Here is a 15,192-nt window from a genome sequence, read left to right as displayed (position 1 = left end):
GAATACCTTAATACCATTTGCTTTTATGTAGATGTTTGAGATGTGCAACTCAGAAATCCCACTAAATATTTTCTGAACTTCTAGGAGCTTAAATAGCTTTGAAGAAATGCATTCCTGCATGAAATTCACCCTGTGCTGGGGCCAGAAGAGGATTTTGCCATCTTTCTGGAGAGCTAAGGTATACATGAGGCCTTGTGATGTACTGAGCAATGAATCTCATCCTGATTACTCTCTTTCAAGTTGCATGTGCCATGTTCTCAATTAGAGCTAAAACTCAGATCACAGAGTATAACTTCTGTATGTGAGAGGTAAAGAATAGTTCACAGTACAGGCTGTACGTAACAAACAGCAACTCCTTCTCATGACACTGTCAAATATTATGTTCCAGGAAGTCCCACAGTGCCAGAAGAGATTCCTTTGCATGGGAAGTTTTCAGAAACCTCAAGCAAGGTCCAGTTAGCAAAGGCTGGTGACACAGAGTCCTGCCCATGTACCTTATCACTGGTTGGAATGGGTTTAGTCACTACCTGCAGTTTCTGTTGGACTCACTGATGGCAATTAGGCCAATAGTTGAGTTTAAATTTTAACTCGTAAGCAATAAACACTACTTTTCTAGGAGTAGTTCAAGTACAGTCCAAATTCCACAGAAAAATCTCTATTTTCCAATGGCAGAAGAGCTTCTTGGGTTGGACAGCACTGAGCACATTCAAGACAGCACTGTGCTCCACATGACTCCCAAAAAATAACATCAATCAAGAAACTCCATGAGCATAGACACTGACAAAGTCAGTTTTCTGTGGATATCTCTGCTGCATAGCTCATGATGCAGTCTCCCTGACACAAAGTTATTTGGTCTCTTCCAGCCTATGATGCTATTCAGCCTAGTTTCACACTGTTTTGCTGCTAAAGGCAGACAAAGTTAGCCAGGGAAATCCACATTACTCAGACAAACAGCAAGGCAGCATAAGGTCTCTCCTGGGTTTAGGAATCTAGGCTAAAAATAATCTATCCTCTGCACAACTATGGTTAAATTACTGTTAGGAAAGATCAGGAAGAGAAAATACCATTCTGAGTATGTTTACTCTTACTTTCTGAATATAGAAATCAGAGTGCATTCTTTTCTGGAGGCCAAACTCCAGTCAGCCTAGGAAAATATAGGATTCCTCAGACCTAATACTGCCTTAGTTAGCAGAACAGTGCCTGAGTCACAGGCCTACCTGTGTATTTGGAAAGTTAAATATTTAACAGTTCTGACCTCATTTACTGGGACAGCCCGTGTTTCTTCAACCCATCAGGGACAAAATCAACTTGCTTCATTGGAAGACACAGTGAAATGATGAGCTCGCTCTCTTCACAGAATTCTCCCAGGTTCCCTTTGGCTGTGTTTCCATCCAGACCTTAAAAAAAAAAAAAAACCAAAAAAAACCAACCAAACAAAAAAAACCAACAACAAAAACAGGAAGAGGATAAACTTTAAATGTTAAAAAGAGTCAGTTGTCCAAGACATGCCCACTAACAAAGCAGTGCCACTACTAAGTCACTTTAGAACTGAGTAAATTCATATTATGTTTCTATCATCTTTTGATTGTTAAATGAGGCAATGGTATATACCATTCTTTATTGCAATATATTTTTTTTAAGATTGTGTGTTATCTATAGAATTTTGAACATGCAACTGGCCACAGTGAAATAAACATTACTGTATCTTCAAGAGAAGGAAAATGAGCATATTTGACAGATAATTTGAGTGCATGTGGGCAGGTATTTTCTAGTTGACATACTTCCATCAGATGTCTTATTTTGTTATTTTTTTTTCTAAGGGTGTCAAAAAATGACTTACATTTTTCTTGAACAAATATGATATTTTAAGAGCTCTTTGTTCACAAAACTGTCTAAATCTTATTGCAGTCTCAGATATACTAAAAAACAATTTTACAGTATTAAGTCAACCTTTCCTAACTGGTATAACCAGCTTAAAAAAAAATTCTTTCTCATTTCTCTCTTGCCTATATAAAAAGATTAAATACTGAGAGACACTGCTAAATGTATCCCTTACTTCTGTGCTTCTAAATATGTCTGAAAAGAAGTCTGACACAGATCTTTACTTATCTCCTGAATGGGGATTAAAAGGACATATGGCCCATTTCACCATTAACTGTGAACTTCTGACCTCTTACTCCTTTTTCCTAACTATAATCTTCTCTTCCTTTTGTTTTTTCCCATAGATATTTTCAGCTATGACTCTGAAAAACTTCTTCAGTCCCTAAAGATTCAGATTGTAAATTAAAAATGCAAGACATCATCAAGGGCAATTATTTGCAGTGAAATATGCATCAAAGTGTGAGCAACACAAATGAACTTACCGAATGACTCCCATCACATTTGGTGGAACTGCTTGACTAAGGACGTACCATCATGACACAAAAACATTTGAGCAATGATGTCTCTAGATCATCTGTTATACAAGGAGCAGAACTAAGCGATATCTAAAGTATTTTTCATAGTACACAAAAAAATAATCAGCCAAACAGTCAAAAGCAAAGATTAAAAAATTAGTTCAAGAGCAAAAAGTGAGAGTGTAAGCTGCTGAAAGTGAGTTCTGAAAGCACCAGAAGATTGCTGTCCTTTGAAGAATTAGGATTTGGTTTACTGTGTTTCCTATTAGTTCACTGATAATTCTCTTTGGTGTTTTGGTGTGATGGCAGGATGACATCAAGCCTGTACCCAACCAGTCTCTGTGAGAAGAGGAGCTGCACCATAAAGCCTCAGCAGCCCAAGTCTACCAAAGGCCAAACCTCCTGTCTACCTGCCAAAATGTTACCACTGAGCAAAAAGCACTGCCCATCTCCCCTGCCATGTGCTACCAACTGGCACCTGGGAGAAGCCCAAAAGAGGAGCATGCTGAAAACAGTAAGCAAAAGCCAGGGGAATAAGAGAAGATTCCTCATGTTTTGAAGCCCCCAGGAGAATGAATTTCAGCAAGGCTACATGAAAGAAAGTTACTGTTACTCTGCTGAAGCCAAAGGCAGAACCAGTATCCAGCAGATCAATCTGCCTTGCTGCACAGGTATTCTTATTGATACATGAAATTGCAGTAAGCAGTTAAGTTCTTTTTACATTCACAAATACTATTTTGTATTTCAGCTTTACAACAGACCAACTATAAACTCCAGCCCAAAATTCCCCATGCTACAAAGTTTATCAGGAAAATCCCCTCTGGCAACATAGTGAGATGACCAGTCTCAGTGCAGTGACTGCTACTACTCAGCAAAATAAAGGTCTGTGGATACATAGCCCTCAGTTTATTTGGTTCAGCTGTGCTCAATTTGGCAAATACTCAAACAAAAGATGACACCCCAGCACACAGGGTACAAACAAGGCTACCCTTGAATGACTTACAAATTTTGTTTGTCCATTTCAGAACACACAGGGCACTCAACCCTCTCACTATTTTCATACAAGATTGATCTTTCTATCATGTCTCAGCTGGTTTTGTGTGTGGTTCTATGATGCACACAGACCTGTTTTTATGGAGACAGCATTTGCCTATGGTTATTTAACATGTTGTGACAGAAGCCCATGCTCTAATCCAGTGGGAATTTACTAGTGAACACTTTTGAAGAATAACATGGTGCCACAGTCTCAAGAGGTTCATAAAGTATTTGTGGAACAAATCAATTCTCTGAAGAGCAAAGGGCAAAAGCATTACAAATGCACACTTGAGACTCCTGTTCTAATGCTGTGGTTTAAAGTGCTGAGGGCGTTCCTGCACTTAAGAGATTACTTTTGCTCTCTTCACCCTAGATACCTCCAAGGTAAACTCTCTCTCTGCCCCTGGTTGATTTGTTTTATATTAGAGTTGATAGCAAAGGGTATGGGAAGGAATACAACATTTGTCCTGAAAATTGACTACACCCCCTAATACCCAGGGAAAGCTGTAAAACGAGTGTCTCAGATTCTCCTAACCCACTCCAACTCAGTGACTCATGCTCATTTGCTCTCACACGGCTTTGCTGGCAGAGGCATTAAAGCAATTGGCCTTATTTTCAATGCCTGTCACACTCGGGCAGTTGCTGATCAGAGAGATACCACTCCTGCCAAAGGGCTGGGTGGCTGAGTGCCTCCAGTTGTGCTCCAGGGGAAAGGAGGAGGGAAGCTGTTCCATAAAGTGGTAACAACCTGCTGCTTTTCAGATTAAGATTTGTAGAAAAGGTGCAAAATTGAAAGCAGCAGATGTGGACGCCTGCTCCCCCATCTCTATTATTGACAGAGATGGAGTTTCTGACTAGATTTATCCTTTGTTAAAAACAGTGGTAATACAAAAGTGCCATGAGAGAAGGGAAACTGTTCCCATACTCCCACGGACTTGGAGTGAAATAATGCCATTTTAAAATTACTAACGGGAGTCTTTATCATTGTATAGAAATAATAAGCAAACTGAAATTAAGGTTCCAATGTGCATGCTAACTGTTGAAATAATTTTTGTAATATGCAGCAATATACTGCAGTATTTTTGAAGTTAAAAAAAAAAAAAAAAGATATGCACATTCCCTTCCTCAACAGTGCTTTTCTTCTGGCTGGGTTCACACAGGATACTGAAGCAGATGGCTCTAATCCAGTATGGCAATTCCTATGTCTTATTCAGCACAGCCTCTTTTTCTCTTTGATTATGGGGGATATACAAATACATTACACAGTTACACAGCCTCTACAGTGAGACAAAGGCTCCTCACTGGTTTTACAAAGTACGGTTTGTGTGTAGTAAATGATATCCCTCTGCAAAAGAAAAGCGTTCCATTCCTTTCTCCACAGCTCAGAGCGTGGGTGGACTGCTCAGCGAGCACATGTCGGCCTTTTTCTTACGTTTCCCACTGACCAGAAAGAAGGGGAAAATCCAGCATTTGCAGTTAAAACAGGTGGAGATTCATGTGCCAGACCCCCGAGAGAAAGAAACACGGGGAGAAGGGAAGAAGACAGTGTTCTCTCCTCAGGGGACAGGTCAGAAACCTTGGCTGCCTGACCTGCAGAGCAGCGCTGTTCGCTCTCCTTCCCCTGCTCAGCGGGAGCTGCACAAGCCTCGGGGGGAGGCGCCGCCCGTTCCCTGCGCGAAGGGGCACACACAGCGCTGCCCCGCAGGGAGAAGGGGCACCCACGCTGTCGCTCCGCAGGGAGAAGGGGCACCCACGCTGTCGCTCCGCAGGGAGAAGGGGCACCCACGCTGTCGCCCCGCAGGGAGAAGGGGCACCCACGCTGTCCCCCGCAGGGAGACGCGGCACCCACGCTGTCCCCCCGCAGGGAGACGCGGCACCCACGCTGTCCCCCCGCAGGGAGAAGGGGCACCCACGCTGCCCCCCCCGCAGGGAGAAGGGGCACCCACGCTGTCCCCCCGCAGGGAGAAGGGGCACCCACGCTGTCCCCCCGCAGGGAGAAGGGGCACCCACGCTGTCCCCCCGCAGGGAGAAGGGGCACCCACGCTGTCCCCCGCAGGGAGACGCGGCACCCACGCTGTCCCCCCGCAGGGAGAAGGGGCACCCACGCTGTCCCCCCGCAGGGAGAAGGGGCACCCACGCTGTCCCCCGCAGGGAGACGCGGCACCCACGCTGTCCCCCCGCAGGGAGACGCGGCACCCACGCTGTCCCCCCGCAGGGAGACGCGGCACCCACGCTGTCCCCCCGCAGGGAGAAGGGGCACCCACGCTGTCCCCCCGCAGGGAGAAGGGGCACCCACGCTGTCCCCCCGCAGGGAGAAGGGGCACCCACGCTGTCCCCCGCAGGGAGAAGGGGCACCCACGCTTTCCCCCCGCAGGGAGAAGGGGCACCCACGCTGTCCCCCGCAGGGAGACGCGGCACCCACGCTGTCCCCCCGCAGGGAGAAGGGGCACCCACGCTGTCCCCCGCAGGGAGAAGGGGCACCCACGCTGTCCCCCCGCAGGGAGAAGGGGCACCCACGCTGTCCCCCGCAGGGAGACGCGGCACCCACGCGGTCGCGGGGCCCGGGCGGGCGCTCGCGCGCCGGGGCGGCCCCGCCGCTCTCTATAAATAGCGCGGCGCGGGCGGGGCCCGCCGGGGCACGCGAGGACAGCGGCGGCCGCCGCTTAAACGGGCAACGCCGGCCGGGCCCGGCCGCGCCGTGCCAGCCCGGCCCCGCCTCCCCCTGCCCTGCGTGTCCACCGCCCCTGACTGCTCCTGCTCTGGCTCCTCCCGCTCTGTGGCTTTAGCGTCACATTCCACGCAATCCTCGAGATGGAGCCTAGTAAACAAGGATATGCCGGATATCAAAATCACCCACATTTTGCATACTCTCTCATTTTTAGCAGCAGGAAATGTAAAAGAGAACGTATCTGAAGATCAAGAAGCAAAAGTTTCTGAGGTTTAACCTTTCCTATACCAGTACTTCTGCCTAAAGTTGCCTAGAGTTGGTCATGACTGACAAAATACCACTTGCAGTTAGGTACGTACATCAGGAATGGAAATTTCCGTTTCACAGGGTGACGGTTTTGTCAGAAAGTTGCTGAAGAGAGAGCCTGCCCCTCTGATTTCATCTGCACTGTAATTTAAAAGGTTGGGATACCTTCAAAGCTTCTCAACTTCTGCTAAGAACAGAAAGACATTACCCTGTATCTTCTGAACGCAAAACACGTGCTCTAACCAAGGTAAAAACCTTACCAGGCAGGACTTTGATCTTATCAAGCCCTACCTGCAAAACAGCAAGCATCCAGCACACTCCTATGTCTGAATGTGCAGCTCAGCAATAATTTCACCAGAAGGTCACTGAGAGCTGGAATCCATATTCCATGAAAGGGACTATAGAGTTATACTTGGCTGTGCAACTCACTTACTAGGAAACTACATTAATTGCTGATTTCCACCTCTCCCTCACTCTCCACAAGCCACAAAACTTGGTACACTACATCCAATCTTTAGGTCTTAAACAGAAATTACTGGCTTGGCCCTCTGCCTGGCTGAATTAAGCCAACCTTGAACTTTGCAAGATGATCAAATTTATAATGTAGTCAGCAACATTTGTGCTTCCCTAAGTCCTCACTTTGTGGCCTGCACACTTTGACATAAGCTGCTGACGACTCTTCTTCTTTCTACTCACTCAAGCCCAATCATGTGTAGAAGCCAAAATAAGAACAGAATGAACTCCATGTGCCAACCAGCCGAAAATCTGTCTCTTGCATCAGGATTGCTTGGCTATTTTACTCCTAGCAGGATTGTTGCTAACATTCTGAGAAATTAACTCAATCACAACAGCAATAAAACTCTCATCCTAATCTTTCTGTAATAATTATGCTACCTTTGCTACCTTTTACTCCATTTTCTTGCTGCTTGTCCATGTGACCATGCTTGTCACAGACAGAAATCTGAACTTGGCTGTTTTGATCTATCTGAAGGGAACAGACCGAATTCTATACCAACAGCTCTTTTTCTGAATCTCCACCTCCTTGGCCATACAGAGATACATACATACTCTCACTTTTTATGGGTTTGGGATTATTTCTCACATTGAAATTTGTATGCAGGAAGAAAAGAAGTAATATATTACAGTTAAATCATGCTGCCCTTTGTGTTTTACATCATGCAGTTACAATAAGGATGCACACAGATAGAGTTTACAACTGCTACTGTAATTATTGCCATCTCACAGCCTTTTAAGTGTTTAGCTGACCAGCTACACTGTATGGTGGAAAAATCACATGGGATTTACCAATACCACTTGTTTTTTTCTACAAACCAAACTCTTCACCTACCAATTGTTAAAGCACACTTCAGCATTAGACGCAAATGTGATGTTCCACCCCCTACTCCTGCTTGCCAGAATACCCTTATGGCAGACAATATATTTTGGTAAGTTTATTTACTGCATGTGATTTTCTGGCAAGTTATGGTATATTTAGTCAACCAGACTGGAACTAAGACCTTTAATTTCCCAGTTTTCTATGCCATACAACTATATACAATTATATACACATGAGCTGGAATGCTCTGTTTCCAATTTTTGAATGAACCCGCACCTTTGCACCAATTTGAAGTGAAACCCCACAGGGCTGGGATTGTGGAAGTATAGCAGCTAATTTATTTAAGCCTCTACAAACAAGAAGAGAATTATAGTAGAGTCTGTCTGGATTAATACACATTTAATTTCAAAGTTTTCAAAACTATTGTTTTTCTTGTAAAAAACAGCTTGTTCTGGCCAACAATCTTTAAGAGGCCTTTGCCAAGTTATGAACAATGCTTCATCAACACATAGTATTGTGCAAAGCATGTAAACATATGCCATAAAGGTTATGCTGTTATTCTTTCCAGCCACAGATTACTCTTGTTTTCATAAAGATGTTTGACAAGGAACATCTAATTCAACTAATATGATTCTTTTGGTTTTGAAATTACATGCATACTTTTCAGAGGCATCACCAAAGTTCAATCTCCAGCATGCTGAAAATAATGCACCACAGCTCCCAGAGTGGAAATTTATATGCAGTTAAATTACATATTCTTGGTGAACACAACAGCAGACATACTGCTGAGAAAGGAAGCCTCAATCAAGTCAAAAACCAAAACAATCTACTTAGCCCAAACAAATTCAGATATAAACTAACCTTCCTACTTGGGGATAACATGGTATTTTGATTACTAAACTTTAGTCACATGTGTATGAACATGCAATGGTAACAGAAAAAGAGGGGGAAAATCTTTAAAAGAGAAGGAAAACAAAAGATAAAAAAACAGGATACAGAGGAGGTGTTTTGACTGGCAAAAAGCATTCAGCATTTCTAGAAGAATAAGAATATTTTTCAACAAACAGACAATAACAAAGTTAATAGGAACCATGGAAGAAAACTTTGACTGGGAGATCAACAAGAAAGAAGAACTGAAAAAGCTGAGGCAATTTAGTGATAAATAAAAGATGTATATCATATATTTAAATAAATGAGCTGCATGAGCTATTTGAAGTCTGTTAAACTGATAGGGAATGGCTGTCATTGAACTAAAATATAGCAGAGAATTTAATTCCTTATAGTATCAAGGAATGTGCACAATACTGTTTGTTCCTCAGCTTTTTGGTATCTATAAGCAGCAGCTTGTACTGCAGTAATACCAATCTCAGAAGTCTCTCTGCCTAACAGAGCTCAGTTCTTACAATGGTCTGGGACCATGTGGCAGCAGCATTAGAGGTGGTGGTGTCACTCTGCTGTTGTGGGTGAGGCTGTGGAGGTCGGGCTGAAAAACCCAACATTTGCCAGAATGTTCTTTAGTTTTAGATTGTGCAGTTTTGGATAAGTTAAGCACTGGCTCTGCAAACCACCTCAGATCCAGCTGGAAGCCATGAAAGTTTTGCACTTGATTTAGCAGCCTCCAACTAGGCATCCAAAATAAAAAGTCCAAAAGGACTGGAGAGTTTTGAAATAGTTGAGATTAATGGCTTGCCAAAGGCCACACGGGAGTTCTGGCATCTTACTGGCTTTACTCAGAAAAGCAAACATGGCATGTATGAACTTCAGTGGGACTTTATTATTTCAGTAGCATATTTCCTAGATTCAAGTAACATAACAGACAAGATATGTCTATGAGCAAACTTATATGATTTGAAAATGTTCCTTATGAAGGAAATAATTTTGACTGCTCTGGAAACAACCCCTGAGACACTCTAAGGTGTTGCTGAATGCAAGAGTTTTTGAAAATTTAACTTCTGAAGGTTTGGACCAAAGCAGCCTGTTAGTCTTCCAATGTTAAGGTAATTTATAATGGAAATGGAATATCTAAAACTAGAATTGCAATGGCTTTCACCCAGTGCAGGAGAGTTGGCTGCTCTTTCCTGAACTACACCAAAGCAACAAGTGACAGTGATAGAGCCTGCAGTCAGGATGGGCACAATAACCTCCAGCAGCTACCACCTGGCACTGGAACACACCCCCATGGAAGCAGCTGGGCAGAGCAACTGATAAAGAAACCTCTGGCTGCATTAACACACTGCCTGGCTAAATAGGCATGGGCTGTTTGCAATACAGGAAACCCCACATCAACATAATTCATACTTGTGCCCCAAAACTTAATCCTAAAGAAAAGCAAATGTCACTTGGAATTACTGTAAACACTTGGAAGACATTTTTGCCATGAATGGTAATTTCCAGCTCCCAAATATGAGAAATGGCATTATGATTATGCATAACAGAGGTTAAGCCACTAGAGAGCCATCTAGTTGTTAAATTTACAGTAGAATTGAAACTTTTTGTTTCCAGTCTTGCTCCTCCAAAGTCTGAATTAAGTATTATTAAATACTTCTCCAGTCTTGTTTGAAACCTGGGACAAAGTGAATCAAAGAGAAATAGAAGGTAACACAAGTTCAAGCATTTTAGGTAATACAAGCAGAAGGTAACAAGTTCATAGGAATCCCTGGGGGAATTGTTGTACAAAATACATATAAGAGACTCAAGGCTTGAATATTATTTACTTTTTCACAGCACAGGGACACTGATACTCCTGAGGGAAAAGAATTTCCATAACAAGTCTAAACCAGTACACGTCCTATTAGGAAAACATTTCAAAGCTGTGGGTAAACCCTGAATCATAGGCATTAAACTACATATTTTGCATAGGCATTAGTCCAGGCAGAGAGCTCAGACAGACACAGTATGACACCTTACTAAGTATTTCTTCATCGGTTCATATTACAGCTGCTGACAAATAAATGCATAATCCCTAATCAGGGTTTCTGCATGTTCTGTGCCATGAAATCTTTGGAGGAGTATAAAGATTAACCAATGTAATTTTTTTGTAGTACACCATTTCTTTCCCACAAGCTCCACATCCCACAGGGGTTAAATGGTACAGTAACAGAGTTAAAATAGATGCAGGAAAGAACATAAGACTTAAAAATAGATGAGGAGTCCAGGAGGCAAAGATACAGGAAGAGGTCTTTGATACAAGCTGTAACAAGCATATAAGGGGCTTTGAAGAAAACCACAAAACTTGAAATTGTTTGCCTCATTTAAGTCAATGTGGGTTTGCCAGTGCTGTTTACTGAGGCAGCACTGCATACAGAGAGAAAACTTGGATTTGATCATAAAGTGAATGAAGAACCACTAGTGTAGTAGGCTACAGTGACAGACACAAACATTTCACTGTTTATGTAGAGTGCAGAGTCTGGTGGCCCTTGAAAGACAGAGATTGGCTTCAAGTCTGCCTTTATGCAAGCAAGTCTGATAGCTTTTACATGAAAGTATTAGAACAAGATATGCTTTTGTTCTGCAGGGACATAACACACTACCCCATCCAGTCATGCCCCAGCCTTGTGTTTTTAAGGAAAAGCAAGGCTGGAAGAAGCCTTACTGGGTTTGAAACTATGAAAGTTATTAATTTCCAAATATTTAGCCTTAATGCAGCAGTGCAGAAAAGTGTTTCGAACAGTAAGTACAGTGCAGGCTTAAACACAAAGACTAATTACACAGCTAAGTTTGTATACATTTTACAGTGACATTCTTGAGGTTCTTTAACCTACAGCATACAAGTAACTGAACTTAAGAAACCAACAGTGTAACCAGTACATACTATAGCAGCAGTTCCTCAAACACCTACTAGCATGTGTTGACAGCTCTGAAAGGAAGGCTGTTGAGCAGTTATGCCGGGAAATAAACATTGCCTAACCCTAAAGAGTAACCACAAGAACAGAAAAACAAGTGTTACTGCAGCCAGTGTCTGCCTCCCACAGCACTGATCCCTGACTACTGAAATAAAAAGATTGAAAGTCACTTGAGGATCTAACTGATAAATAACTTTCTTATATCTATATAGTCTACAGTTCAAAGGTCTGGTAACCACTTCCACCCCATTACTCTCCACTCCTCCAGAAACTCTGGCTACTAGCAAAATAAAATACACTGTCTCTAAAAAACTTTCTACTAGGAGTATTTACAAGTAACATGAGTATGATCTTAGAGTAAAGCAGAAAACAACTGCTTACTCTAATGTTTGGATTAATAAGCCTGGTAGACACAAACATGTGGCCCGAAATGGACAGGAGCTAGAATCTATATGGAAAATTCTGATGAAGATCATGGAATTTTGAAACCCTTTCTTAGAGGAAACCACGACGTCTCATACTAGTTAGCATCCTTTACAATTATGATGTTATGCTAGAGGATAAATGGTTTGGCTTGAGGAGAATAGAGGGCCAGAAATCAACAAAATCTCTTTGCTCTGGTTATTTTTCAAGGGTTGTGGTCAGTTTGTCTTGTCACTCCGAATGTGCTGAATAATCTTGAGAATCATCCTCCTTGGAAACAGAACACCTAGGTGTGAGGCATCCAGAAAGGAACACATCTGTCATGCATAGGTGAAGGCCCACTGAACCACATGTGGTGATATGTAGAAACACTGGACATGGGGCAAATGTGTGACATGGCCTCAGAACTTTTCTGCTTGATACTCCCAACTAGAAATAAACAGCAAATGTAACAAGGGAGACTCCCAGAAATGCCTTTCTACCTGAGTATTACACAAGCTCTTCAGAGGTTAAGATCTGGTTACCCTCAAACCATAGAGTGAGATGGTAAACCTGAGATTCAGCAGCAGATCTAGTTCTTGGCAGTAAAAATGAAAACACGGTATGGGTTAAGCAGCTCTTCTTTCATTTGTGCCTCTGTATTTCACATTGCAGAAAAGGATCACATTCCAAATCCTACAACAGTTTAAATCCCAAGCACTTTCTGGCCAAGCAAAAGTCTATGGACATGCAATTGCCCCCAAGTTTTCAGTGGTCAGATTCACGAAACCCACCACTGTATTGTAACGTCTGGAAAGAAAGACACACAGAATGCTGTATCCCTCTACTCCCACAATCAGCTGCAGCCTCACACTGCTGGTTCAGCCTTTATTAGGAGGGAACAGTTCCCACTGCCCACAGCTCATGCACAGATGAGATGCAAGCACCATGCATGCAACCAACTTGCACACTTCCACCGCTCAGCACACAAAAATTATCCAACTGGTAAGGATGATCCTCCATAATCAGACCAGCCCATGGGAGAAAAAGAAATGTTAAATAACCCTGTGCTGTACATTGAAATTTCAGCCAAGAGTAAAACTGAAGTAAATGGCAGGAATTACATGTTTGCTATGAGGCTTGAAGCCAGAGCTAGAAGAATTGCCTCTATTCAGTGTCTCAGCTTTAGAAATCAGGAGTGGATAAACAATTAGACAATGGGTTTGGTGTACAATTTCACTGCACTGAGGCAGAAGTGGTGGGGATGTATAGACTAGTACTCTTGGAGAACCCACACTTGCACAAGGATAAACTGTAGCACCATTAGTGCTGATCCATGAGAAACAAAGAAACCTGGCAGAGATTGAAAAACACTCCTTCCCCAAGCCATGGATACCACTTACTGAAACAACCAGGAATGCCTGCTACAGTTCTCCAATGCCAGCATTAGACTAAACTGCATGGAGCAGTAAACACAGGGAAAACACATTCCACAGCCCTTTGACAGACTTTGGGGCAGGGATGGCAGAAAAAGATTTCTGTACTTTAAGGCGTTGGCAAGTACAGTTTTCATCCAGGCTTGACTGCAATTGTGACTGCCTACTTTATTCAGCAATTTCAGTAGACACTGGCCTTCCTCCAGGTACTCATGGGGATTTTTAGGCAGTTTTTAATTTCCACCCATGCCCCTCATATGCCTCCAGCAGACATCCTGGGCCTCTGCAACCAGGCCACTTGCTGCCCTTCCTGTCACAGCACTGCCAGTTGAGTACTCATGTTTTATCAAAATACCAGGACTTTGGCCAAAGCTTTTAGCTGCTCCTTAAACAAACCCTCAGCTTCAGTTATCACACCCCCAAGAGCATATGCTATAAAAGATAACACTGCTTAAAGCTGGAGTTTGCAGCACCTCTAGGTTATATTTCATTCTCCAGTAATGGGAAAACACTTGTGTACATATCATCTACCTCATAATGTCAGCACTCCCTGAAGAACAATTTCTGGTTTGAAGCTCCATTCTACAGCAGACAACTGGCAATAATGGATATCCACTGCATGATTTAATCCACCTTCCAGTTACCAAAGTCAGCCCACTTCTTTTTTTCATTGACTCAGTATCATTAAACTTAGATACAGATATTCATATATAGCCCAGATCTATTGTTGCTTGCTGAGCAGCACTCACAGATTTAAACAAAAGATTTCAAAATTTCCAAAATTTACTCTGTGAGTGGCAGTAGGAGATGGGGGAGAAGAATGCAAATACTTTATACAATTAATTCAGTGTTACACAGAGTCAGAGCCATGCATCTGAACATTTGATTCAATTACAGACTTGAAACCAAGAATGTGAAATCCATTTAGCTTGTCTTATCCCTCCATAGGTATTTGCTACCTACTGCTATCTGCTGCAGGGACAGAAGGAAAAAGGACAGATCATACATCCATTAAATACTGCAATACTCAAACAATAATCTCCGAAATCCTTCACTTTGTGTGCCATTTTCTGCTCCTTAGCTCTCAGCTCTGCTCTGTTACAGGTACTCTCAGGTCTTCATTCACTCTTCCTCCTTCCCCTGCTGCAGTGCACTCCTGCTGGTTTGTTTGCACTCATCCGACTGCCAGTCACAGCTGCTCCTGGTGAAGCACGAGCTCCTTGTCACAGATGACAAGAGCACAACTCCTCATGACCAAGTGGCCTGAAATACATTGCACAAAGCTGCTGTGCTGACTGGCAGCCTCTCTCATATCTCATCCTCCTCTCACTGCATGTGCCACTTGTCAGATCCTGGCAAGAATTGCTGGTTCTCTCTTGCAGCACAACGAACAAAATGCATCACAACCCTTAGGTACAAAGTTGATCAGAAATCACAGCTCTTGTTTTTATTGTTTCTCTTGAGACTATGAAGTCTACCAAGAATATGTAAAAATAAGAATCATTCCCTGTAACCCTCTATTAGTCTAGAATATAAACTAGGTAAGTAATTACTTTGACATTTTTTTAATTTTTACCCTATATACCAAAAGGGAAAAAAGACCAAATTATGTAGCCCTTGTGCTCCCAGCCTCCCTAAACGGCAGTGAATGGACCAGACTCAAAGGCTCTGCATTCACACACGTCTTACTACAGAAGCAAGGTCTCAACGGCCTTTCACTACTGAAATTCAATTTCTAGCAAACATATTCAAAACTAGCAGAAGACTACCC

The 15,192-nt window shown here is 42.8% G+C and overlaps 1 protein-coding gene across 8 annotated transcripts in view; it reads right to left on the bottom strand.

Moving 5' to 3' along the window:
* Window positions 1-15,192, bottom strand: part of TRPM1 (transient receptor potential cation channel subfamily M member 1) — a 118,523-nt gene that overhangs the window by 89,246 nt on the left and 14,085 nt on the right. For 3 of the 8 annotated variants that reach the window (XM_085588642.1, XM_085588643.1, XM_085588644.1), the window contains exon 2: window positions 1,256-1,397. The gene's annotated coding sequence lies outside the window, so the exon portion shown is untranslated. Of the gene's footprint in view, window positions 1-1,255; window positions 5,259-15,192 lie in introns of those variants that run through there. The other 5 variants (XM_085588649.1, XM_085588650.1, XM_085588645.1 and 2 more) reach the window with 4 other exon arrangements.

The sequence above is a fragment of the Lonchura striata genome, chromosome 10, assembly GCF_050655825.1.
Source record: "Lonchura striata isolate lonStrDom1 chromosome 10, ASM5065582v1, whole genome shotgun sequence".
In the NCBI taxonomy this organism is placed as follows: Eukaryota; Metazoa; Chordata; class Aves; order Passeriformes; family Estrildidae; genus Lonchura; species Lonchura striata.
The sequence above is the reverse complement of the archived record's forward strand: the minus strand, read 5'-3'. Positions and strand labels throughout refer to the sequence as shown.